The sequence below is a fragment of the Eumetopias jubatus genome, unplaced genomic scaffold (assembly GCF_037043125.1).
Source record: "Eumetopias jubatus isolate StellerSeaLion01/CBP00866 unplaced genomic scaffold, mEumJub1_p1.0 scaffold_2, whole genome shotgun sequence".
In the NCBI taxonomy this organism is placed as follows: Eukaryota; Metazoa; Chordata; class Mammalia; order Carnivora; family Otariidae; genus Eumetopias; species Eumetopias jubatus.
In genome coordinates, this window is record NW_028274808.1 from 157,674,334 (window position 1) to 157,699,945 (window position 25,612).

Below are 25,612 nucleotides of genomic sequence, written 5' to 3' on the forward strand. Positions count from 1 at the left end.
TGGACCACATCTTCTTCATCCATTCATCTGTTGAAGGGCATCTCGGCTCTTTCCACAGTTTGGCTATTGTGGACATTGCTGCTACGCACATTGGGGTGCATATGGCCCTTCTTTTCACTACATCTGTATCTTTGGGGTAAATACCCAGGAGTGCAATTGCTGGGTCATAGGGTAGCTCTATTTTTAATTTTTTGAGGCACCTCCACACTATTTTCCAAAGTGGCTGTACCAACCTGCATTCCCACCAACAGTGTAAGAGGGTTCCCCTTTCTCCACAACCTCTCCAACATTTGTTGTTTCTTGCCTTGTCAATTTGAAAGCTCTCTTTACAATAACTTTGACTCAAAGAAAAATCCAAGAGAAGATCCAAGATGGAACTGCAAACTGTACAGAAGATAAATATTATGAAATTTCTAGATATCTTCATGGTTTCAAAGTGAGTCCTCACAGATTGTTTATTAGCTGCAAGAAGCAAAAGAGTATACAGTGAAGAAACTGGACAACACCTTGACTGGATGATCGAAATTAACATCACCATCAGAGACAGATAGATATTTTGTGATATCCTGAAAAGGTCACAAATCACTTATGGGAATGTAAAACCAGATTGTACTCAAAAGGAAACCCAAACTGAAGAACACTCTAATAACTGACCTGTATTCTTTTAAAAATGTCAGTGCTATGAAACACTGACTATTCCACATTAAAAGAGACTAAACAGACATGACAACTAAATTCAACTGAACGTCTTCCTGGACTGGGTCTGGAACTAATAGGAAAAATAATATCATAAAGGACATTATTGAGACAATTCACAAAGTGGGATTACAGATTATAGATAAAAGTAATGTACCAAAGGTTTTATATGAAATGTTGTTCTTCAGAAGTCATGTAGTTGTAGTAAGAGGTAAAGGAATGTGACATATGCAATTTAGTCTCAAACGGTTGATAAAAAAAAAATGCATAAATATGCATGCGTAGGTATGTATCTACAGAGACAGTGAATTATAAAGCAAATGTGGTGGGTGCCTGGGTGGTACAGTCAGTTAAGTGTCTGGCTCTTGGTTTCAGCTCAGGTCTGATCTCAGGGTCGTGAGGTCAAGCCCCATGACCAGCTCTGCACTCAGTGGGGAGTCTGCTTGGGTTTCTCTCTCCCTCTCCTCCTGCCCCTCCCCCCAGTGCACATGCACACACTGTCTCTCAAATAAATCTGAAAAAAAAAATAATAATAAAGCAGGGGCTCCTGGGTGGCTCAGTCTGTTAAGTGTCTGCCTTTGGCTCAGGTCATGATCCCGGGTTCCTGGGATTGATCCCGGTTGGGCTCCCTGCTCAGTGGAGAGTCTGCTTCTCCCTCTCCTTCTCCCCCTTCCCCTTGCTCATGCTCTCTCTTTCTCGCTCTCTCGCTCACGCCGCTCACACCCTCTTTAAAATAAAATCTTTAAAAAAGCAAATGTAGAAAATATCAAAAACTGATAGATTTATTGTGAATGTACTAATTGCCACTCAATTGTTCACTTAATTTTTTAAAAAGATTTTATTTATTTGTCAGAGAGAGAGTGCACAAGCAGGGGGAGTCGCAGGCAGAGGGAGAAGCAGGCTCCCCACTGAGCAAGGAGCCTGATGAGAGATTTGATCCCAGGACCCTAGGATCGTGACCTGAGCCAAAGGCAGATGCTTAGCCAACTGAGCCACCTTGGCATCCCTCAATTGTTCACTTTAAAATGGTTAATTTTATATTATGTGAATTTCACCTCAAATGAAAAAAATTGATGGATTTCAGTGAAGGGTATAAGGGTATTGAGAATTTCTGTGTACTCTTCTTGCAATGTTTCTATAAGCTAGAAATTATTTCAAAATAAAAAGTTAAAGAATTTCTGTATGTCAGTTAGGTTCCAGGAAAATGGACACCCTAGTAGGTGGCTCAGCAGAGAGGATTTAATTTGGAAATTGAATCCCTTATACAGATCTTAAAGGTCAGAAAAAAGCAAAGAGACACTGAGGTAACTCCAAGGTAGTGCCTGCAGGTAGCAGCTGCCATGCTCTAGCAGAGGTCCCACCGAACTGACACTCAGGCCTCTGAAGGCTACGGTGGGGCTCATTTAGGGAGCAAGGATGGAAAAGAATCTGCAGGCTAAAACCAGTTGCTGCTGTCGCCACCAAGGTAAAAAGGCATTTCTGGCCAAAGTTCTGGCTTCTTCCTCCTGCCTTCGAGGCCCCCCTCCTCGAGTGCCCCCTACTGGTAGAACCCAACAGTAGCCAGCTGACAGAAAAGGAAAGCAGCTTATAGAGTTCCAGCCCCACCTCACAGAGCCTAACAAGGAGGATTCAAAACTGCTAGCATGTAGGACTCAAGGTACTTGGAAAGCCATTCTTTCTGGGTTTGGGTTTGACAGATAATAGCTTAACAAAAGACACACTTTACACGTCAGAATACTGAGATGCACATAAAGCCCAGCTTGAAAGAAAAGTCACAGTCTTAAATACAAACACTAATACAGCTTGATTCATGTTATTTATAGTAGTATTACTTGTAAATTCTTTTTTTTTTTTTTTTTTAAAGTAGGGGCTTGGAGCCCTGCATGGGGCTTGAACTTACGATCCTAAGAGCCAGACCTGAGCTAAGGGGTGCCTGGGTGGCTCAGATGGTTAAGTGTCTGCCTTTGGCTCAGATCATGATCTCAGGGCCCTGGGATCCAGCCCTGTGATGGACTCCCTGCTCAGCAGGGAGTCTGTGTCTCCCTCTCCCTCTGGCTCCTCCCCACTGCTCATACTCTGTCTCTCTCTCTCAAATAAATAAATAAAATCTTAAAAAAAAAAAGGCCTGAGCTGAGATCAAGAGTTGGACACTTAATGGACTGAGCCACCCAGGCACCCCTATTTGTAAATTCTTTTTTTTTCTATTTGTAAATTCTTTAAAGTTGGTACAAACACTAATTTAACAAATACTGAACCACTGCTCCTGTGGAAAATAGAGGGTTAGCTTCCTATGACCCTCTGGTCATAATATTTTTGTCAAACAATCAATGCATAACTTTGTTTTATGGCTGTTTCTGCTTAAAGACAGCTTATTTATTACATAATTATTGATAGAGTAACATTGAACTCATGTCCAATAGCACTATAACTCATGTCTAAGTAAAGCTCTTCTAACACATGTATTTTCTCCTTACGGCATATCACAACATTCTTGCACTTAGGAACACCAGGCAGCCCTTCAGCACTTAATGCAGTGGTATAAACAGTGAGATCACAAATAAATAAATAGCCACACAAAAGTGTGGAAAATGGGGGTACCTGGGTGGCTCAGATGGTTAAGCATCTGCCTTCGGCTCAGGTCATGACCCCAGGGTCCTGGGGTTGAGCCCCACGTTGGGCTCCCAGGTCAGCAGGAAGTCTGCTTCTCCCTCTGCCTCTGCCACTCTCCCCTGCTCATGCTCTCTCTGTCTCTCTCTCTCTCAAGTGAATAAATAACATCTTTTAAAAAATGTGGAAAATGTGACATTACATAGACTGTGGAAGGACATTTGTTTATAGTATGAGAGCTGAGGTAAAAAGGCAGAGTGTCACCTTATTCAACCTTATTCAATTCAGCTGGGAATAGGCACATCAGCCAATTCAAATTTTTTTTGCCATTCTGCACATTCTGTCCGAGAATGACTGCAAAAGCACCCAAAGACTGACTGTATCTAAGTGTGGTAGGCAGAACTGAAATGGCTCTAGTGATCCCTAATTCCTGTATTCACGCCCTTGTGAAATCTCTTCCCCTTGAGCATGGACTAGACCTAATGATTTCCTTCTAATGGATAGAATACAGCAGTAGTGATGGATTGAAACTTCTGTGAGCAGATGACTGCAGGGGAGAAAGAGAATCCTTTTCCTTCTACCTTTCTAAGTACTCAGCTGCGGCCTCTGTAACAAAACATCTATTAACAAGAGAAAAACAAAATGACATCATTAACATGTATATCTCATATATGCATGGGACTCAGAGAAACTCAAAGAGGTGGCTTAGAGCTCTGGCTTATACAATATCTTCAACAAACAACAATAAATCTATAGAGAAATGACAGGACAAAGGAAAGTAGTTTTAGACTTCCAAAGGTGGCAAACTGTAGGAAGGTAAATATATGGGAAACTAATGGCAAATAAAAGCTAGTTAGGAGGCACCTGGTTGGCTCTGTTGGAAAAGTACAACTCTTGATCTTGGGGTTGTGAGTTCCAGCCCTATGTTGGGTGTAGAGATTACTTAAAACTTTTTTTTTTCTGAGAGAGAGAGAGAGAGAGAGGGGAGAGCATGGGAGCGGGGCAGGGAGGGGGAGAGGGAGAGAGAGGATCCTAAGCAGGGTCCATACCCAGTACAGAGCCTGACTCAGGGATTGATGTCATGACCCTGAGATCATGACCTGAGCCAAAATCAAGAGTCAGATGCTTAACCAACTGAGCCACCCAGTTGCCCCAAAAATAAAATCTTAAAAACATAGAAATAAAAGCTAGTTAGTAAACTTTGTTATGTAGATTCCTCTAGTGCCATCTCCAGGCTGCTATAGGTCTATCTAAGGTTGTCTCCGATAATTAACTTTTGTCCTCCCTGGTAGAAAGAGGAGGAGGAACACCTTTTAATATTTATGTCCTACTTTTAGGCGAATAGGGGGAAGGCAGGGAGACTTTTTTGTATCTGCTTCTTCTCAATTGTCTTTAGCTCAAAATAATTTTTATATCAAAGAGGCATATTTTAGGGGTGCTTGGGTGGCTCAGTGAGTTAAGTGTCTGCCTTCAGCTCAGGTCATGATCCCAGGGTCTTGGGATTGAGCCCCACATCATGAGTTACCTGCTCAGTGGGGAGCCTGCTTCTCCCTCTGCCCCTCCCCCTGCTCATGTGTGTTTTCTCTCTCTCTCTCTCTCAAATAAATAAAATCTTTAAAAAAAGAGGCATATTTTGGGGTGACATATTTTGGTTTCCTTCATTGTAAAATATTGCTATCTTCATCTTACTGGTCCTTTTTATCGTTGGCTCTTCTCTCATGCCTGCTCTGATGGTGAAGTCCAACTGTCAAGGAACTAACAGCCAACCTCAGACCACGAGCCAAAGTGGAACTGAGCCACTGAGTGAGTTTGGAAGTGTTTCTGTCCCAGTTGAATCTAGAGATGACTGTGTTATTGGCCTGTACCTCTTTTTTTTAAAGTTTATTTATTTAGGTAATCTCTACACACAACATGGGGCTTGAACCCATGATCCGAGTTCAAGAGCTGCATGCTCCACTGACTGAGCCAGCCAGGCACCCTTCATTGGCTAATACCTTGATTGCAGCCTCACTGTAGATCCTGAAGCAGGGGGCCCAGTGTAGCTGGGATTTTTGACCCACAGAAACTATGAGATAATAAATGTATGTTGTTTTACAGACACATGGAAAGATATTCAACATCACTAATATTCAGGAAAATGCAAATCAAAATCACAGTGGTATACCACCTCATACCTGTCAGACTGGCTATTACCAGAAAGACAAGAAATAACAAGTGTTGGTGAGGATACAGAGAAAGGAGAACTCTTGTACATTGCTAGTGAGAATTTTACATTGGTGCAGCCACTATGGAAAATAATGTGGAGTTTCCTCAAAAAATTAAAACAGAACTACCATATGATCTGGCAATTCCACTTCTGGGTATTTATCCAAAGGAAACTAAAACACTAACTTGAAAAGGCATACGTAACCCTATGTTTACTACAGCATTATATACAATAGCCAAGACATGGAAGCAACCCTAATGTCTGCTGATGAATGAATGGATAAAGAATATGTGGTATATAAAGACAATGCATATTATTCAGCCATAGAAAAGAAGGAAATCTTGCCATTTGTGACAACATGGATGGACCTAGAGGATATTATGCTTAGTGGGATAAGTCAGAGAAAGACACATACCATATGATTTCACTGATATGTGGAACTGAAAAAACAAAACACATGAGCAAACAAACAAAAAGCAGAAACAGATCCATAAATACAGAGGACAAACTTGGTAGTTGCCAGAGGGAAAGGAGGATGAGAGGATAGGCAAAAAGGAGTGAAGGGCAGTGGAACAGGCTTCCAGTTGTGGAATGAATAAGTCATGGGGATGAAAGGGGCAGCATAGGGAATACAGTCAGTGGTCCTGGAATAGTGTTGTATCACGACAGACGGGAGCTATGCTTGTCGTCAGCATAGCATGGCAAATCACTATGGTGGACACCCGAAGCAAATGTAGCATTGTGTATCCACTATGATTTGATTTTAAAAAAGTATATTGGGGGTGCCTGGGTGGCTCAGTTGGTTAAGCATCTGCCTTTGGCTCAGGTCATGATCCCAGGGTCCTGGGATCAAGTCCCACATCGGGTTCCATGCTCAGCGGGGAGCCTGCTTCTTCCTCTGTCTGCCTGGTGCTCCCCCTGCTTGTTCTCTCTCTCTCTCTCTCTCTGACAAATAAATCTTTAAAAAAATAAATAAAAAAATAAAAAATGTATGTTGTTTTACATTACCAGCTTTTAAGGTAATTTAGCAGCAACAATTAGCAATAGGCAACTAATACAATAAGAAAAATTGAAGCAAACAAATTAAGCACTGAATATAAAAAATTTTAAATGACCAAAACATAAGAAAAGCAAACATCAAATATAAAAATTAACAAGTTAGAGATATTAAAAATGGTAGAACTAATAAATCCAAGAACCCACTCTTTGAAATGCAGTAAACTACTAACTTACCTAAGAAATAAAAAAGGAGAAAACATGAATATACAAAATAAGAAATGAGGGGCACCTGGGTGGCTCAGTCGTTAAGGCATCTGCCTTCAGCTCAGGTCATGATCCCAGGGTCCTGGGATCAAGCCCCGCATCAGGCTCCCTGCTCAGCGGGAAGCCTGCTTCTCCCTCCCCCACTCCCCCTGCTTGTGTTCCCTCTCTCGCTGTGTCTCTCTCTGTCAAATAAATAAATAAAAATCTTAAAAAAAAAAACAAAAACAAAATAAGAAATGAGAGCGGGGAAATAAGCACAGTTATATAAAAAAATTTAAAAGTAATTTGTTGAGAGGCCAGTCTAACTACTCTCTGTTGGGGCTGTGTCTCCCTTTAGCTTGAGCCATAGCCCCAAGAAACCCTTGCCTTCACCTTTGGAAAAAAGAAAGAAAGAAAAAGTACTTAATTCAACTTTATTAATACTAAAATTTTATTTATTTATTTTTTTAAAGATTTTATTTATTTGACAGAGAGAGACACAGCGAGAGAGGGAACACAGGCGGGGGAGTGGAGAGGGAGAAGCAGGCCTCCCGCCGAGCAGGGAGCCCGATGCAGGGCTCTATTCCAGGACCCTGGGATCATGACCTGAGCTGAAGGCAGATGCCTTAACGACTGAGCCACCAGGCACCCCAATTACTAAAATTTTAAAAGAAAATATTTCAGACCCGACTCCCTTCCTTTTCCCTATGGGGTAGTCAGATGATGTAAATTTGGGCTTTATGTCTTTATCCTGACTATTCTCTGTAATTCAGGGTAATACTGGGTGAAAATCTTACAAAACAGTATTTATCTACCAGCATGTCACGATCTATTAATGGTCATGAAATCCGTGTAGTGACTCTTGACCAGAATTTTATCTTTTTTTTAAAAGATTTTATTTATTTATTTGGCAGAGAGAGACACAGCAAGAGAGGGAACACAAGCAGGGGGAGTGAGAGGGGGAGAAGCAGGCTCCCCACAGAGCAGGGAGCCCGATGTGGGACTGCATCCCAGGACCCTGGGATCATGACCTGAGCCAAAGGCAGACGCTTAACGACTGAGCCACCCAGGTGACCCTTGACCAGAATTTTAAAATGACATACAATAGAATATAAAAACTGGAGTGTAATACATACTATTAATAAAAATAATAGGGATAAGTGTTTTCATAAAACTTGTACTTCAGTTACGTGTGGGTGAATGTGTGCACATTAGTTGCTATATAAAAATGTATTTCTTACTCTTTGTCCAGGTCAAAAGCATTTGAAAGCCACTAGTGCAGGACTCAGGGTATATGGAAAGTAATTCAGTACACACAGAGAGCTCCCAAGAGTATCTTTAATGGGGAGCCCAAACACCAAAACACGATGGTATGACTTTTCTCCATTAAAATGTGTGCCACAACCTTATAGGTTTCAAACTGTGACTCATTTTTCCCAGGGGTCAACTTTCTTTTTTCTACCTGCTGTATAATAGCATTGGTGATTTCCATCTGTTCCAATGATCTTGTATTTCATGGCAACTGTTAAGACTTCCTCGGTTTTATCCATTTTAAAATGTTTGCATGTTTTTTATATCGAAAATTCGTTCATTTCTTGCTACATGGTGGATTCCTGAGCTTTATGTTATTTTTCCTTTAGTTTTAAGTTATATATATATTTTTCCATATGGAATCTATCTGCCTAACATATGGAAAAACAAAAGGAAAACAGTGAAGATCAAACCATTTCACCAGTCCTTTGGGCTGCCCTTACTTCCTACCTTAATTCCTTCTTCCTGCTCTTCTCTGCTTTACTCCTAAATATTGCATTGAGAAGGCATTGGCATTCCTGCACTCTGGTGGGGGGGGCTGCCATGGTGTAAGTAGCCCTCTGGAAAGGCCTATGTGGCAGGGAACTGAAGGCTGGCTAACAGCCAGCAAAGATCTGAGGTCTGACAACAGCCACATGAGTGAGCTTGGAAGTGGACCCTCACCTCGTTGAGCCTTGAGACGACTATTCTCCTGGTTGATAACATAATTGCTTCCTTGTAAGAGACCCTAAGCCAAAGGACCCAGCAAAGCTATATCCAGATTCTTTTTTTTTTTTTTAAGATTTTATTTATTTATTTGACAGAGAGATAGAGAGCGAGCACAAGTAGGCAGAGCGGCAGGCAGAGAGAGAGGGAGAAGCAGGCTCCCTGCTGAGCAGAGAGCCCGATGCGGGGCTTGATCCCAGGACCCTGGGATCGTGACCTGAGCCGAAGGCAGACGCTTAACGACTGAGCCACCCAGGCACCCCTATATCCAGATTCTTGACCCACTGAGATAATGTTTGTTTTCAGTCGGTATGATTTGGGGTAATTTGTTACACCACAAAGATAATGAATACAGGGCAAGTCACTGATTAAGCCTTGTTGGAGGCATCGCTCGGCCTCTGTCAGGGGTGTTGAAAGGAGCCAGGTATGGTCTGTCCTTAATTCCTGATAAATATGGGCACATGTGGGCACATAACCCAGGCTCAGCCTGTCCAGGAATGGCCTGGGATTTAGTGACCTAAACCCCTAAAGATGTAGGGATGGGTAAGAAATGATTCTTCACAGCGCCTGCCCTGAGGGTTCCGCAGCAGAGGTACCAATGGCAACTTCCCAGCCAGACTGTCCCTTGTCTCTGGTCCTCAATTTCCCTATCTGTAAAATGGAGACAGTAACAGTTTGTCCCTATAAGGAAGGGAGGGGTGTTGTGAGGATTACACGGATTCCAATAAAGTGCTTAGGTCAGCACCTGGCATACAGTAAGAGCTATTTCAATGTTGATTTTTATCATTATTTTACACACGAGAAAATGAAGGCCCAGAGAAGTAATTTGCCAGGATTGGAACTCATACTGAAAAAGTGGAAGGGGATATAAGAGAAAGGGGGCTCCTTTCCCCATTGCTCTTAGGGAATTTATAGAAAGATGCTCTAAAATTGGGAGTTGTTGGCACTGAAGATGGAGATTGAATGGGAGCATTTTGAATAGGAGTCCTGCTTCACCACCCTCAAGTCATTCTGTCTCCCCTGCATGGGTGAGACATCAGATTCCCAGTGTAGTTTGCTTCTTCAGGGTTGGACTGCTGACAAACCTGGTACTGAGAAGTGGGATCAGGGCATCCCCAGGTTTTCCCAGTGCGTTATCCTGAATAGTTAACACTTCCTGAGGGCTTACTGTGTCATTGGCACTAATTACCTACATGTTTTTTGTGCATTAACTCATGCCAGCAACCTTATGGGGTACCTTATTATTAGCTCTATTTTATCCATGAGGAAACTAAAGCACAGAGAGGTTAAGTAAGTTACCCAAGGTCACACAGCTAGTGAATAGAAGCTTTGAATTGGGGCAGTCTGGCTCCAGATTATGCTCCTAACCACTAGGTTTCCCTTTTTCCTCAGGTGAAGTGGTTCAGTCCTATGTACCTCTAGGTAGGCTCACTCAAGTGCCCAGTAACCACCTCATGTGCTGGTCACTATGGTTGGCTGAATGATGGCCCCCAGAGATAACCCACGTCCTAATGTCCAAAACCTGTGACTGTTACCTTATATGGCAAAAAGGACTTTGCAGATATGATTAAATAGAAGATTCTGAAAGAGATTATCCCAGATTATCCAGGGGGGCACTAACTATAATCACAAGTGCCCTTCTAACAGGTAGCCAGAGGGGGATTTGAGAACAAAAGAGCAAGTAGGAGACCTGAGGATGGAAGCAGGAGTGATTCTAGGAAGGTCAGGAGTTAAGAAAGTTAGAAAAGAAAAAAAAGAAAAAAGAAAAAAGAAAGTTAGAAAAGGCAAGAAAATGGATTCCCTCCTACACCTCCAAAAAGAGTCACTCTGCCTACACCTTGACTTTAGCTCAGCAAAGCTGATTTCAGACTTCTGACCTCAAGAAATATAAGAATACAAACCTGTGGGTTTTTAAGCCACTAAATTTGTGGTCATTTGTTACAGCAACGATAGGAAACCAATAATAAGTCATCAGCTCTGAGGGTGCCTCCTTTCAGGGGTCATGGCTTAGGGCAGGGATTACAGGTAATTCTGCCCCCCTCAACCCTGCACCCCCCCATCAGTCATCTGTCCAATCACATGCTAGCAGCTTCCATTCCTTCATTCACGTATTTCCGGAGTGCCTCTTACGGTCTAGGCACTACCAGAAGTCCTGAGCTTTTAATAAGCAGTGAACAAGACAAAAGTGCTACCTCACAGTTTCCATTCCAATGAGGGAGAGAGACCATACATGCACAAAGGAAGAAATACATTCTCTGAAGACAGTAATTTGTTTAGTTTAGGCCTCAGTCATTGCTCACCTGGGTAACCTCACAGCCTTCTACCTGCCTCCTCACAAAAGACATCCTTGTCCAGTTTCTTTGTGAGTCAGACCACATGTGAGGCACCTTCACCCTTGTGCCCCCCCACCCCACCAATGCATTCACCACACCATAGAGTTCTTTTCAATTTTTTTACATAATCTCCACGCCCAACGTGGGGCTTGAACTCATGACCCTGAGATCAAGAGTCACACGCTCCACCGACTGAGTCAGCCAGGAACCCCCACACTTATTTTCTTTCTTTTTTAGACTTTTTACTTGTTAGAGACAGAAAGAGAGCGAGTAAGCGCACAAGCAGGGGGAGCGGCAGGCAGAGGGAGAAGCAGGCTCCTGCTGAGCAAGGAGCCTGAGGACCCTGGGATCATGACCTGTGACCTGAAGGCAGGCGCTTGACCAACTGAGCCTCCCAGGGGTCCCCCAGAGTTATTTTCTTAAATGGTCCATCAGCCCTGAGGAATCAAGACCAAACTCCTTAGCATGGCTCAAAAGATCTTTCTGGCTCTGGTCTCCGCCCCCCACTCCAGCCTCATCCCACTGTCCCCTTGCTGCGCGTGACCTTGCCCCCGAGCCCAGCTGACCCACTGGTGTTCCTTAACTAGGCCAGGACCCTTCTCTAGGCCTTTGCCTGCCTACTTGCCTGCCGAGTATGCCCTTGCCCATTCCTCTTTCAGAAAGCCTTTCCAGGATCCCCCAGTTTGGGTTGCTTTTCCAAGGTACCTGGGGAACATCCCACACAGAGCACTCACCGTATAGTGATATTTATACACGCTGTCGTTCCTCAATGAACAACAAGCTCCTTGGGGAATGGGACTGCCCACCTTGGAGTGGTGAGTGTGCCTTACAAAATCTCCAGGCGCACAGGAAACCCTCCCAAACATTTCCTGAAGGAACAAGTCTGAGGGAGGAGGTTTCACAAATCTCACCATGAGAGTGAAGAGAAAGAAGTCATTCATGAGGGCTAGGTGTGCCTTTTGGAGAATGTGAAATTTCAGACATGCTGTGTGGAAGGGCCAAGGCTTGGCAGGGCATCCCCATGCTGGCAAGCTGGAGCGGGTTTTTGGAGATGAAGCTAAGCTAAAGAAGGCTGGGGAGAAGGCTGAGGGGAAGAAGCTTACCCAGGGCTGCCGGCAGGGAAGTTGGAAAAAAAACAGAACGGTTTTTCAATCCACCTTAGTGAGGGGGCGTGGGTCTTAATGACTCAGGTGTCAGAAAACTGTCCCAGGCAGGTAAGTTTTGGGCTTCGCTGGATTGACTATTAGGAGGCCCTTCTCCAGAGATGTGCTACAAAGCGCCACTTGCGAACACACATGTCATCCTTGCAGAAAAGAGCTGGAATGCTTCTTCCTTCATTTGGGCCTGGCTGCTTGAAGATGGCTCCGAGTGCCTCCCTGGGGAGGAAGAGGAAAAAGGGAGGAGGAAGAAATCTCCGATAGGAGGCAGTTTTGAGACTCAGGGAAGCCGCCAGAGGTGCCATAGAATGTTCAGTGGGCTGGTTTTGTGATCTCTGGGCACTTTTTTAAAAAGCGGGAAGGGGAGGGCATTTTCATCGTGTGCCTAAAGCTTGTTTACTCCCCTGGGGCTGGTTCTTTGATTGCTTTGCTTTAGAATATTTACATATGAATTAGACACAATGGGACAATAGTTACACAACCCCCCTGGTGGGCTGGTTTCAGGACCAGAATTGAAGGAAGATTGACCTTCAACTCTTCTGGGAATCTCGAGGGCAACTTAATGGACTGCGGAGTGGATTCAGAAGATGGGCTGGGTGGGGCCTCTTTTAACTGTTTTTAGGCTGAGAGGAGGTAAGAGAGGATGAAATTTCTCTTACACTGGCAGCCCAGCTCCGCCTTACTCTGGCCCTGCACTCTACACGTTTACTCCACAGCCCCCACAAAAAGGTGCCCTCCTCCAGTTGCCACCAGATGTAGAATTTTCCAAGAGGCTAGCATTTGTGTGGTTGTTCCTGGTCTGAAACTGTATCCTGGTGCCAAATCTCTTCCCTGTGTCTCCGTCTTGACCCCTTCACCAACCCCACGTGGTGTCATCTCGCTCAACATTTCTCCAAAGACCTGGTGTCGTCAGCTCATACTGCAGTGGTAGCTACTAGTGACATTATTTGTGGAATTTTAGCCTAAAAATGGAACTCTTCAGTGACTGAGAAATAAAAAAATGTTTAAACCTAATTTCAAAAAAATTGAGGACCATACGTACATATATCTCTCTCCGGAATTGGGCCTTGTGTAGAAAAGATTGTTCATCAAGGGGCTCTTGGGTGGCTCAGTTGGTTAAGCGCCCTGCTCTTGATTTCCGCTCAGGTCATGATCTCAGGTTTGTGGCTTCGTGCTCAGCAGGGAGTCTGCTTGGGATTCTCTCTCTCTCCTTCTGCCCCCCCCATATTCTCGCTTTCCCTCTGCCCCCCCCATGTTCTCTCTCTCTCAAATAAATACATAAGTCTTAAAAAAGAAAAGAAAAGATTGCTCATCACTAATCCATGCTTGGTTTACTGCCTTCTCAAAGGCTTACAGAAGAGGCATACAAATCCCTTAGTAGCCAAGACTGTGGGATGCTTGAGGTTCAAGGCTGTGTCATTTATTCCGGAAACTGACACACAGCTGACATTCAGTAAACACATTGGTATATTTAGGAGAGAAGCCACCAGTATTCTCTGGGCTGACTTCTCCCTCGTGCCCCTCCCTTTCTGCATAAATCACAGACTCATGTCTCACCCCTGCAAAACCAAACCGAACAAGTGTCCCCATAACCCGCCCCCCGCCTCACCCCACTCCCTCTCACTGGCCCCTGCCATCGGGCCTTAGCTACTGTCTTTTCCCTTGGTAGAAAAAAAGAGCGTGATTAGCCCTACAACTCCTCACTCCTGTCCCCCAACCTTGTGAAATCTGCCTCGAGCGTCCATTACTCACAGAAACTACCCACCATATTCGTCAGGAGCCTCTTCACTGAGAAACCCGTTGGCCCCTGTTTGGTCCCTTAGCATGTACGGCTGTTGACAGTTTCACCTGGGCATGACTCCACCGTGGCCGCGCTGACGGCATGCTCTTCGGGTTCTCCCGGGACCCCTTCAGGCCACTTCTCGCCTCCTCCACTTCAGAGTCTCTTAATTTTGATCCCCTGCCTCATGAACACAGGTGCTGCCAAGGAGTCTAATGCTGATCTCCCCCTCCCCCTCTCCCTCCCATCTAGAACATTGCTCCCAAATGTGCTCCACCTCGACCTCCAACATTGGCATCACTGAGAGCTTGGGAGAAATGCAGAATCTTCGCTCCTCCCTTGGCCTTCCTGCACCAGAATCTGCACTTTTACCAAGTGACTCACGGGCATGTGAAAGTTGAAGGATTGCTGGTCTCCAGCAGCACTGGCCAATAGAAATAGAATGGGGGGCCACATGTGTAATTTATTTATTTTTTAAAGATTTTATTTACTTGAGAGAGAGAGAATGAGAGAGAGAGAGAGCACATGACAGAGGGGAGGGTCAGAGGGAGAAGCAGATTCCCTGCTGAGCAGGGAGTCCGATGTGGGACTCGATCCCGGGACTCCAGGATCATGACCTGAACCGAAGGCAGTTGCTTAATCAATGGAGCCACCCAGGCGCCCCCCACATGTATAATTTAATATGTCTAGTAACTACACTTAAAAAGGTGGAGAGAAGAAGGGGCACCTGGGTGACACAGTCGGTTAAGCATCCGAATCTTAGTTGGGGCTCTGTGCTCAGCATGGAGTCTGCTTGGGACTCTTTCTCACCCTCTGCCCCTCCCCGCCAAACTAAATAAATAAATCTTTAAAAAAGTGAAGAAAAAAAGTGAAATCAATTGTAATCATACATTTAACTCACTATATCCACACTGTTATAACTTCAACGTGTAACACATATAAAAATTATTGCAGTATTTTATGCTGCTTCTTTTGTAGTAAGTTTTTGAAATTCGATGACTATTTTACATTTACAGCACACCTGGATGCACCCCACCATATTTTAAGTACTCAATAGCCACATGACGAACGGCTACAGTATTAGACAATGCAGCTGTAGCGTTTAGCCGGAATATAAGAACTTAGGGTTTAGAGTGAAACAAATTTGCGTAGGAACCTGACTTCAGCACTTACTAGCTTTGTGATCTTGGGCAAATTTCCCTCTCTGCACCTCCTTTCCTCATCATGTTAGCAGGGAATAATATTCACTATCCTATCTGGTCTCAGTGAAGATTAGAGATAAGGTAGATAAAAAGTTGGGGCACCTGAGTGGCTCAGATGGTTAAGCGTCTGCCTTCGGCTCAGGTCATGATCTCCAGGTCCTGGGATCGAGCCCCACGGCAGGCTCCCAGCTCAGCGGGGAGTCTGTCTCCCTCTCCCTCTGCTTGTTCTCTCTCTCTCAAATGAATATATAAAATCTTAAAAAAAAAGTACATAGCACTTGATAAATGGTGACTATTAATACTTTTCTCTATTTTTGGAGCTTTATCTAATTATATGCCAGGTTTGCCTCCTTGATTAGCAACATGTTAATTATCATTATTCTTTGCAGAAGGTTGTTAAAAAATTAAATGGTTATTAAAAGATTGTTATAGTGCTTCTTCATGTGGTTCTCAGTGACTGATTCAAAATGTAAACAATTCATTTTTTTAAAGTTTTTATTTAAATTCTAGTTAGTTAACGTATCAAAATTTAAACAATTTTAAATCCTTGCTTTCCAAAGTTATATGATGGCAGACTCTGAAGCCAGACTTCCTAGGTTCAAATCCTAGGTCTGTCACTTCCCAGCTGTGCCTGTTTCCTCATCTAAAATAGAGCTTGTAACAGTCTATGTACTATGGAGTTTTGTGAAGATTAAATATATAGAAATTCCTCACACCAGTACCTGACCCATAGTAGGCACTACAAATTATAACAATAATAAAGGACTCATAACAATAACAATTATGAAGAGTTTGGGGATATTGGAAATGCCTATATTATGATGTTAAATAAAAGAAACAGAACACAAAATAGTTCTTATAGTATGATCACACCCATATTTAAAATGAAGTAGCTTAGAATTATGGCTAGGAGTGAGACACTAAATGTTAATTGTGGTTGTGTTTGAGAGAGAATTTTGAGTGATTTTTTTCTTTCTGCTTTTCTAAATACGCATTAATTTTGTAACAAGGAGAACTGAATTACCTTTATTTCTTAAATTGTTTACTGGTTAAGAGAATGGGTTCTGGAATAAAACTCCCCGGGTTCCCTTGAGGGCATTAGGTTAAGTGACATAGTTCAGACAGAGAATGGACAAGTACTGTTAAGATCTCACTTATAGGGGCGCCTGGGTGGCTCAGACGGTTAAGCGTCTGCCTTCGGCTCGGGTCGTGATCCCAGGGTCCTGGGATCGAGCCCCGCATTGGGCTCCATGCTGAGCGGGGAGCCTGCTTCTCCCTCTCCCTCTCCCTCTGCCTCTGCCTGTCGCTCCCCCTGCTTATACTCTCTCTCTGTGTCAAAAAAAAAAAAAAATCTTAAAATAAAAAAAAAATCTATAAAAAGAATCTCACTTATATGTGGAATCTAAAAAAAGCCAAACTCATAGAAACAGAGACCAGAATAGTGGTTGCTGGGGGCTCTGATGTGGAGGAAAGGGGACAACCGTCAGAGTACAAACTTCTAGTTATAAGATAAACAAGTTGTGGGGATCTAATATTCAGCATGGTGACTATAATTGACGATACTATGTTAAAATACTAGAAAGTTGTGGGGCGTCTGGGTGGCACAGTTGGTTAAGTGGCCGACCCTTGGTTTTGGCTCAGGTCCTGATCTCAGGGTCGTTAAGATGGAGCCTCACATTGGGCTCCGCATTCATCGACAGAGTCTGCTTGAGATTCTCTCTCCCTCTGCCCCTCCTGCTCGTGCTCTTTTTCAAATAGATAAATAAATCTTTAAAAAATATATACCAGAAAGTTGCTAAGAGTTTTTTTTTTTTTTTTAAGATTTTATTCACTTATTTGACAGAGAGAGATAGCAAGAGCAGGAACACAAGCAGGGGCAGAGGGGGAAGGAGAAGCAGGCTCCCCACTGAGCAGGGAGCCTGATGCGGGGCTCGATCCCAGGACCCTGGGACCATGACCTGAGCTGAAGGCAGATGCTCAACAACTGAGCCACCCAGGCGCTCACTAAGAGTAATTCTTAAATGTTCTCACCACGCAAAAAAATTGTAGTTATATGAGGCGATGGATGTGTTAACTAACTTCATTGTAGTAGTCATTTCTCAATATATATGTATGTATCAATCATCACATTGTATGCCTTAAACTTACACAATGTTAGGTATCAGTTATATTTTCAATAAACCTGAAAAAACAAAGAAATGGGGGATAAAAGATTCCTTTCACAGACGTCAGAGAAGCAAATTTTAACTTTAAGTAAAATACTAAAATAAAGAAATTCCCGGGGCATCTGGCTGGCTCAGTCAGAAGAGTATGCGACTCTTGAGCTTGGGGTTGTGAGTTCGAACCCCACTTTGGGTGTAGAGATTGCTTGGAAATAAAATCTTTAAAAAAATAAAATAAAATAAATTCCCTAAACTCCAATTCTGGCTATGCTTTTCACTACTGATGACTGGATAACTTGCTTAACTCCTCTATGCCTTGATTTCCTTATCTATAAAAATGGGAATAATAATTATACTTAACTCATAAGAATTGTAAGGATTAAATTATGTAATACCTGTAAAGCGTTTAGGAAAATGCCTGGCACATAATCACCATGTTTTGTGATGATGATAAAGAAGAAAGTGATGATGATGGTTTGTGTTGGTGACATGTGCATCCTCTGGGTTTGAAACTTGGTATTTCCACTTAGTAGCTATTGGAGTGTGGGCATGTTTCTTACACTCACTAAGCCTCAGCTTCTTCATCTGTCAATGGGAATAATAACACAGGTAATAGTATCACATAAGATTGTTATGGGTGTTAAAAAAGAAAACCACAGGCCCAAAGTTGAGTCACTTTTGCCAGGCTGAGTCACCAAACTAGGGCTTACTACCTAATTTAATTGCAGTTTCAACCTCCCGCAGAAACGTGGTCCTAACTGGTCAGTCAGGACTTTTCTGATCAGCCCCCACACGGTAGCCTGTCACATGGACCCTTTCTGTCCTCCACCTGCTTCTGCAAGGGAAGATGAGGCAATCTACACAGTAAGTAAGACCTTAGCCCTTCCCCTTAAGGGAACGTGACCTTCCCTGCGACAATCCTTTTTCCATTTTGTACCACTCCTCAGGGCTTCCCTCTTCTTCCTAGATGGGATGCAGCCGGATGGTGGCTCACTTAAAAAGCCAATTACATCTTCACATTTACTCCATTGAATTTTTTTTTTTTTTTTTTTTTTTAATGGGAATAGGGGCACCTGGGTGGCCCAGTCGCTTAAGCGTCTGCCTTCGGCTCAGGTCATGATCCCAGGTTCCTGAGATGGAGCCCTGTATCGGGCTCCCTGCTTAGCAGGCAGTCTTTTTCTCCCTCTGCCTCTGCCCCCCTCCTTGCTTGTGTTCCCCGCGTGAGCTTTCTCTCTCTCTCTGAGATAAATAAATACAATCTTAAAAAAAAAAAACCACATGGGGAATAAATAAGATCATCCATGTATAGTGCCTGGCTCACAGTAAGCTCAATATTAATTTTAAAAATTTAGGGGCGCCTGGGCAGTTCAGTCGTTAAGCGTCTGCCTTTGGCTGGGGTCATGATCCCAGGGTCCTGGGATCGAGCCTCACATCGGGCTCCCTGCTCAACGGGAAGCCTGCTTCTCCCTCTCCCACTCCCCCTGCTTGTGTTCCCTCTCTCACTGTGTCTCTGTCAAATAAATAAATAAATAAAATCTTTAAAAAAATTTAAACAAATTGGAATAACAATATCTACCTCATAGGTTATTGTGAGGATAAAGTGGGAGCGCATTGAAAACTCCTCTATGAGGCACTTGTTATGTCAATTAAAGCCCGCTAGATGGCAGTAGACACCACCAAATACAGCTTGGCTAAATCTAGAGCTAAGGGAGAACAGAGGACAGTTTTCGGGAAATTCCTTACCAGGCTTAGTCTCAGGTCTGTGATTATCCTGGAATTCAGTGAGTGCATATAGTATTTCAAATGAGTGAACTACCTGCTTAGGAATTGTTTTGTTTGATGTAGAGTGTTAGAAAAAAAATGATGATTTTTACTAGGGAGACTGTCCTTTTTTTAAAAGTTTATTTATTTGACAGAGCGAGCACAAGCAGGGGGAGCACCAGAGGCAGAGGGAGAAGCAGGCTCCCCACTGAGCAGGGAGCCCGATGCGGGACTTGTTTCAGGGACTCCAGGATCATGACCTGAGCCGAAGCTGAGCCACCCAGGCGCCGAGGGAGCCTGTTCTAATTCCACATTCATCTCTGTCTGGTTCCATTTTCAGCTCTGGCCATTCCCACACGCACTTATGCTCTGGCCTATCCCCTTGCTACCCAGAGTGTGGTCCGTGGACCAGCATCTGTTTCTACTGCGCTCGCGGAGGTGCGGAATCCTGGGCCTCACCCTAGATTCGCTGAAGAAGCAAGCTGAACTCTTGGCTTTCTCTCGAGAAGTCACGCTGGCCGTCATACACACTAGTAAATACACAGTCTGTGGGGAAAAGAACTTGGGGATAAGACTGCAACATCACAGGCAACCAACACTGCTTTCTATCGTCAGAGTAAGAACATGGTAACCTTTGGAGTTACCTTTTCTACCTGACAATATCATTTGCCACTTATCTCCCACAGGTTAACATCTTAACTTTACAGACTCTAGGCCCTGTCGACAGTAAATAACAAGCCAAATAAGATGTAGAGTCAGATGAGCCCCACTCAGGCTTCTTAGACAATACTCCACTCCAGACTTTGAAAAGGTACGTAGTAATATTTTGCCTTATTTCCAGGTTTTCAATAATTTTTCTTAAAAGTTTAAACTTTATGACAGAGGTAATAAGGAATATACATGTTGGGCTGCCAAACTTAATATAGTAAGATACGTTCGTTTCAGAGGATGAAGTGAGTATCTACGTCACAGAGCTGAATAGAAAGGAAAAGGAGATAGAATTACATTTGTCTTTTAAAAGATATCTTTCTGATCTTCTTTGGGCCCCACTACACTAACCATAAAATGGGCATAACATCTACTTCTTTTTTTTTTTTTTTAAGATTTTATTTATTTATTTGACAGAGAAAGACACAGCGAGAGAGGGAACACAAGCAGGGGGAGTGGGAGAGGGAGAAGCAGGCCTCCCGCGGAGCAGGGAGCCCGATGCGGGGCTCGATCCCAGGACCCTGGGATCATGACCTGAGCCCAAGGCAGATGCTTAACGACTGAGCCACCCAGACGCCCCATAATATCTGTTTTATACAGTAGATGATCTCAAATATTTTGGTCGTGGAGTCCTAGACTAAATTTGTTTATTTTTAAAAATTTAAATCCAATTAATTAACATATAATGTATTATTGGTTTCAGAGGTGGAGGTCATTGATTCATCAGTCTTATATAACACCCAGTGCTCATTACATCACGTGCCCTCCTTAATGTCCGTCATCCAGTTACCCCATCCCCCCACCCACCTCTCCTCCAGCAACCCTGTTTGTTTCCTATGATTAAGAGTTTCTTATGGTTTGTCTCCCTCTCTGATTACGTCTTGTTTTATTTTTTCCTCTCTTCCCCTATGATCCTGTTTTGTTTCTTAAATTCCACGTATCAGTGAGATCATATAATAATTGTCTTTCTCTGATTGACTTATTTTGCTTAGCATAATACTCTCCAGTTCCATCCACATTGTTGCAAGCACATTTTTAAAAAATATTTTATTTATTCATTTGACAGAGAGAGAGCACAAGCAGGGGGAGCAGCAGCCAGAGGGAGAGGGAGAAGCAGGCTCTCCACGGAGCAGGGAGACTGATGCGGGACTCAATCCCAGGACCCTGGGATCATGACCTGAGCTGAAGGCAGATGCTTAACCGACTGAGCCACTCAGGTGGCCCCTATACCAAATTTTAATACTCTTAAACATTATTGAAGATCTCAAAGAGTGTTTCCTGTTATGTCTATCAATGTTTAATCATATTAGAAATTAAAACTGAGAAATTTAGAAAACATTCTCATTTAAATAATAAGAATAAACTCATTTTTTGTTAACGTTAATAACAATTTTTAAGAAAAGAAACTATGTTTTCGAAAACCCCGCAAAGATTTGACTTTGATTCAGAGGACCCAGTTAAAGTTTCCACAGTGCCTTTAGTACTTCAATAATTTTTTTTAAACATTTTATTTTTAGTACTCTCTACACCCACCATGGGGCTTGAACTCATGACCCTGAGATCAAGAATCTCATGCTCCACCAAGCCAGCCAGATGCCTCTTAGTAATTTCTTTTTAGATGAGATTTGATAACATGCTGGTCCAAGACAAGTCTAGGAATGACAACGTATACTTATGGTATTTATATGGTTTGATTTACTATACTGACTAAATTTTTATAAAAACATTCTCTGACCCATGGGTCTTCTGTAATCAATTAGGAGTGGGCTATATATACATTGATGGTGACCATTACTTGAACAGTTTGTAGTTGTTTTTTTTAAGGGCCTTTTATCATAGTAATATCACTAGATATTAGAATTAATCCCTGCTTTTTGAGGGCAGGGATTTTTTTGTTTTTAAGGATTTTTTATTTTTTATTAGAGAGAGAGAGGGAGAGTACAAGCAGGGAGAGCAGCAGGTAGAGGGAGAGGGAGAAGCAGGCTCCCCGCTCAGTGAGGAGCCCAACGTGGGGCTCGATCCCAGGACCATGGAATCATGACCTGAGCTGAAGGCAGCCGCTTAACCGACTGAGCCACCCAGGTACCCCAGAGGGCAGGGATTTTTAGGAGGCTTTGCTCACTGCTGATCTGGTTCCTGGGACAATGCATTTATAGCGTTTTGAAATATTTGTGGAATGGATGAATGAATAAAATAAATGACGTTTCTAGAATCACATAACCTTCTGGATAGTGAGTATGGTTTCATTTAAAGAATAATTATCTTGGGGCGCCTGGGTGGCTCAGTCATTAAGCATCTACCTTAGGCTCAGTTCATGATCCCAACGTCCTGGGATGCTGGGATCAAGCCCTGCATCAGGCTCCCTGCTCGGCTGGAAGCCTGCTTCTCCCTCTTCCACTCCTGCTTGTGTTCCCGCTCTCACTGTCTATCAAATAAATAAATAAAAACTTAAAAAAAAGAATAATTATCTTAACAATTTTTTTAAAATTTTTAAATTTTTTAATTTTTAAAGATTTTATTTATTTATTTGACAGAGAGACATCACAAGCAGGGGGAGGGAGAAGCAGGCTCCCTGCCGAGCAAGGAGCCCGATGCGGGACTCCATTCCAGGACCCCGGGATCATGACCCAAGCTGAAGGCAGACACTTAACTGACTGAGCTACCCAGGCGCCCCTTAAAAACTTTTTTTTAACTTCCAAATTGTGACCTTATAGGTTACCTACCTCTATTTCAAAGAGGGCTCTAAACATTTCTTTGTGGTAAGAGTCATAAATACTTTTTTTTTTTAAAGATTTTATTTATTTATTTATTTGAGAGAGAGAGAATGAGATAGAGAGAGAGCATGAGAGGGGAGAGGGTCAAAGGGAGAAGCAGACTCCCCGCTGCGCAGGGAGCCCGATGCGGGACTCGATCCCAGGACTCCAGGATCATGACCTGAGCCGAAGGCAGTCGCTTAACCAACTGAGCCGCCCAGGCGCCCGAGTCATAAATACTTCTTGATAATTCTTCCCAAATTAGTATAATTTAAATTTGCTGATAAGTTAAAATTCTGAGAACCATATGTAATGAGCTAGCAAAAAATGCTTTCAGTAAACTGAGTTTTGACAACTATTTTTCTGTTTTTTAGCTTTTTGAGATTGGGTTTCTTTTCTTTAACTCAGCATAGTGCCCTTGAGATCCACCCACATTGTTGCATGAATCAATTGTTGATTCCTGTTTACTATTGAGTAGTACTCTGGTATGAATTATCGTAGTTTAACTGTTCACTTGATAAAGGATACTTACATTGTTTCCAGGTTTTGGCTATTAGAAATGAAGCTGCAACGAACATTCATGTTCAGGCTTTTGTGTAAACACAACTTTTTATTTCTGTGGGAGAAATGCCTAAGAGTACAATTGCTCGGTCATATGGTATTTGCATGCTTAGTTTTTTTTTTAAGATTTTATTTATTTATTTGACAGAGAGAGACACAGCGAGAGAGGGAACACAAGAAGGGGGAGTGGGAGAGGGAGAAGCTGGCCTCCCGCTGAGCAGGGAGCCCGATGCGGGGCTCCATCCCAGGACCCTGGGATCATGACCTGAGGCAAAGGCAGACGCATAATGACTGAGCCACCCAGGCGCCCCTGCATGCTTAGTTTTTTAAAGAAACTACCAAACTGTATTCCAGAATAGTTGTACTGTTTGACATTCCTGCCAACAATGAATGATCCAGTTTCTCCACAACCTTGACAGCATTTGATGTTACTAATATTTTTATTTTAGCCATCCTGATGGCTATGTAATGGTATTTCATTGTGATTTGCATTTCCCTAATGGCTAATGATGTTGAACATCTTTTCATGTGTTTATTCGCCATCTATATATCCTCTCTCGTGTAATGTCTGCTCATAAATTTGCCTATTTTCTAATCAGTTTTTTGCTTTTTTTTACTCTGGAGTTTTGAGATCTCCTTAAATATTCTAGATAAAAGTCTTTTGTTGGATATGTGGTTTGCAAACATTTTCTCCCAGTCTATATTTGTCTTTTCATCCTCATTACAAGGTATATTTTTAATTTTTTAATTTTTTTACAAGGTTTATTTTTTAAATAAAGATTTTATTTATTTATTTTTAAAGATTTTATTTATTTATTTGACAGAGAAATAGAAAGCACAAGTAGGCAGAGAGGCAGGCAGAGGGAGAGGGAGAAGCAGACTCCCCACTGAGCAGGGAGCCTGACGTGGGGCTCGATCCCAGCACCCTGGGACCATGACCTGAGCCGAAGGCAGCCCCTTAACCCATTGAGCCACCCAGGCACCCCTAAAGATTTTATTTATTTGAGAGAGAGAGAGAGAGAGAGAGAATGAGTCAGGGAAGGTGCAGAGAGACAAGCAGACTCCTTGCTGAGCAGGAAGCCTGAGGCAGGGCTTGATCCCAGGACCCTGAAATCATGACCTGAGCTGAAGGGAGACACTTAACCAACTGAGCCACCCAGGTGCCCCCTCATTACAAGGTCTTTTACAGAGCAAAGGTTTTTAATTTTGATAAGGACCAATTAACCAATTTTTCTTTTTGTAAATCATGCTCTTCATGTCAAGTCTAAGAACACTTTCCCTAGACCCTAAAGGTTTTCTACTATATTTTTCTCTAAAATCTTTTTTTGAAGATTTTTTTCTTTTTTGAAGAATGATTGACATACAATATTGTATTGGTTTCAGGTTTACAAGGTCAGTTGGTGGAACGTGCAACTCTTGATCTCAGGGTTGTGAGTTCGAGCCCCATATTGGGTGTAGAGATTATAACTAAATAAACTTTAGAAAAAAACTTTATAAAAAATGGTCACCACAGTAAGACCAGTTACCATCTGTCAGCATACAAAGTTGTTATAATATTATTGACTAAGTTCCCTATGTAATATATACATTACATCCCTGTATCTTGTTTATTTTATAACTGGAGGATTGAACCTCTTAATCCCCATCACCTATTTCACCCATCTCCCCAACCCCTTCCCCTCTGGCAACCACCAGTTTGTTCTCTGTATTTATGGGCCCAGCACGCTTCTGCTGCACTACTCTGCTTGTTCTCTGTATTTATGATTCTGTTTCTGTTTTGTTTGTTCACTTGTTCTGTTTTTTAAATTCCACATATAAGTGAAATCATATATATTTGTCTTTCTCTGTCTAGCTTATTCCACTTAGCATAATACCTTCTAGGTCCACCCATGTTATCACAAACAGCAAGATTTCATTCTTTTTTCTTTTCTTCTCTTTTTTGATTTTAATTTTTTGGGGGGAGAGAGCTCAAGCAGGGGGAGGGGCAGTGGAAGAGGGAGAGAGAGAATTCTAAGCAGACTCCAGGCCCAGCAGAGAGCCTGACATAGGACTCCATCTCAGGACCCTGAGATCATGACCTGAGCCAAAATCAAGAGTCGGACACTAACCAACTGAGCCACCCAGGCGCCCCTATATTTCATTCTTTTTTATAGCTGAATAATATTCTATCACATATATTACATCTTCTTTATCCATTCATCTACTTATGGACATTTAGGTGGCTTCCATACCTTGGCTATTATAAATAATGCTGGTATGAACATAGGGGTGCATATGTCTTCTGAGTTAGTGTTTTTGTTTTCTTTGGATAAATACCTAGTATGTAGATTGCTTTGGGTAGTATGGACGTTTTAACAATATGAACTTCCAATCAATGAGTACAGACTATCTTTCCATTTCTTTGTGTCATCTTCAATTTCTTTCATCA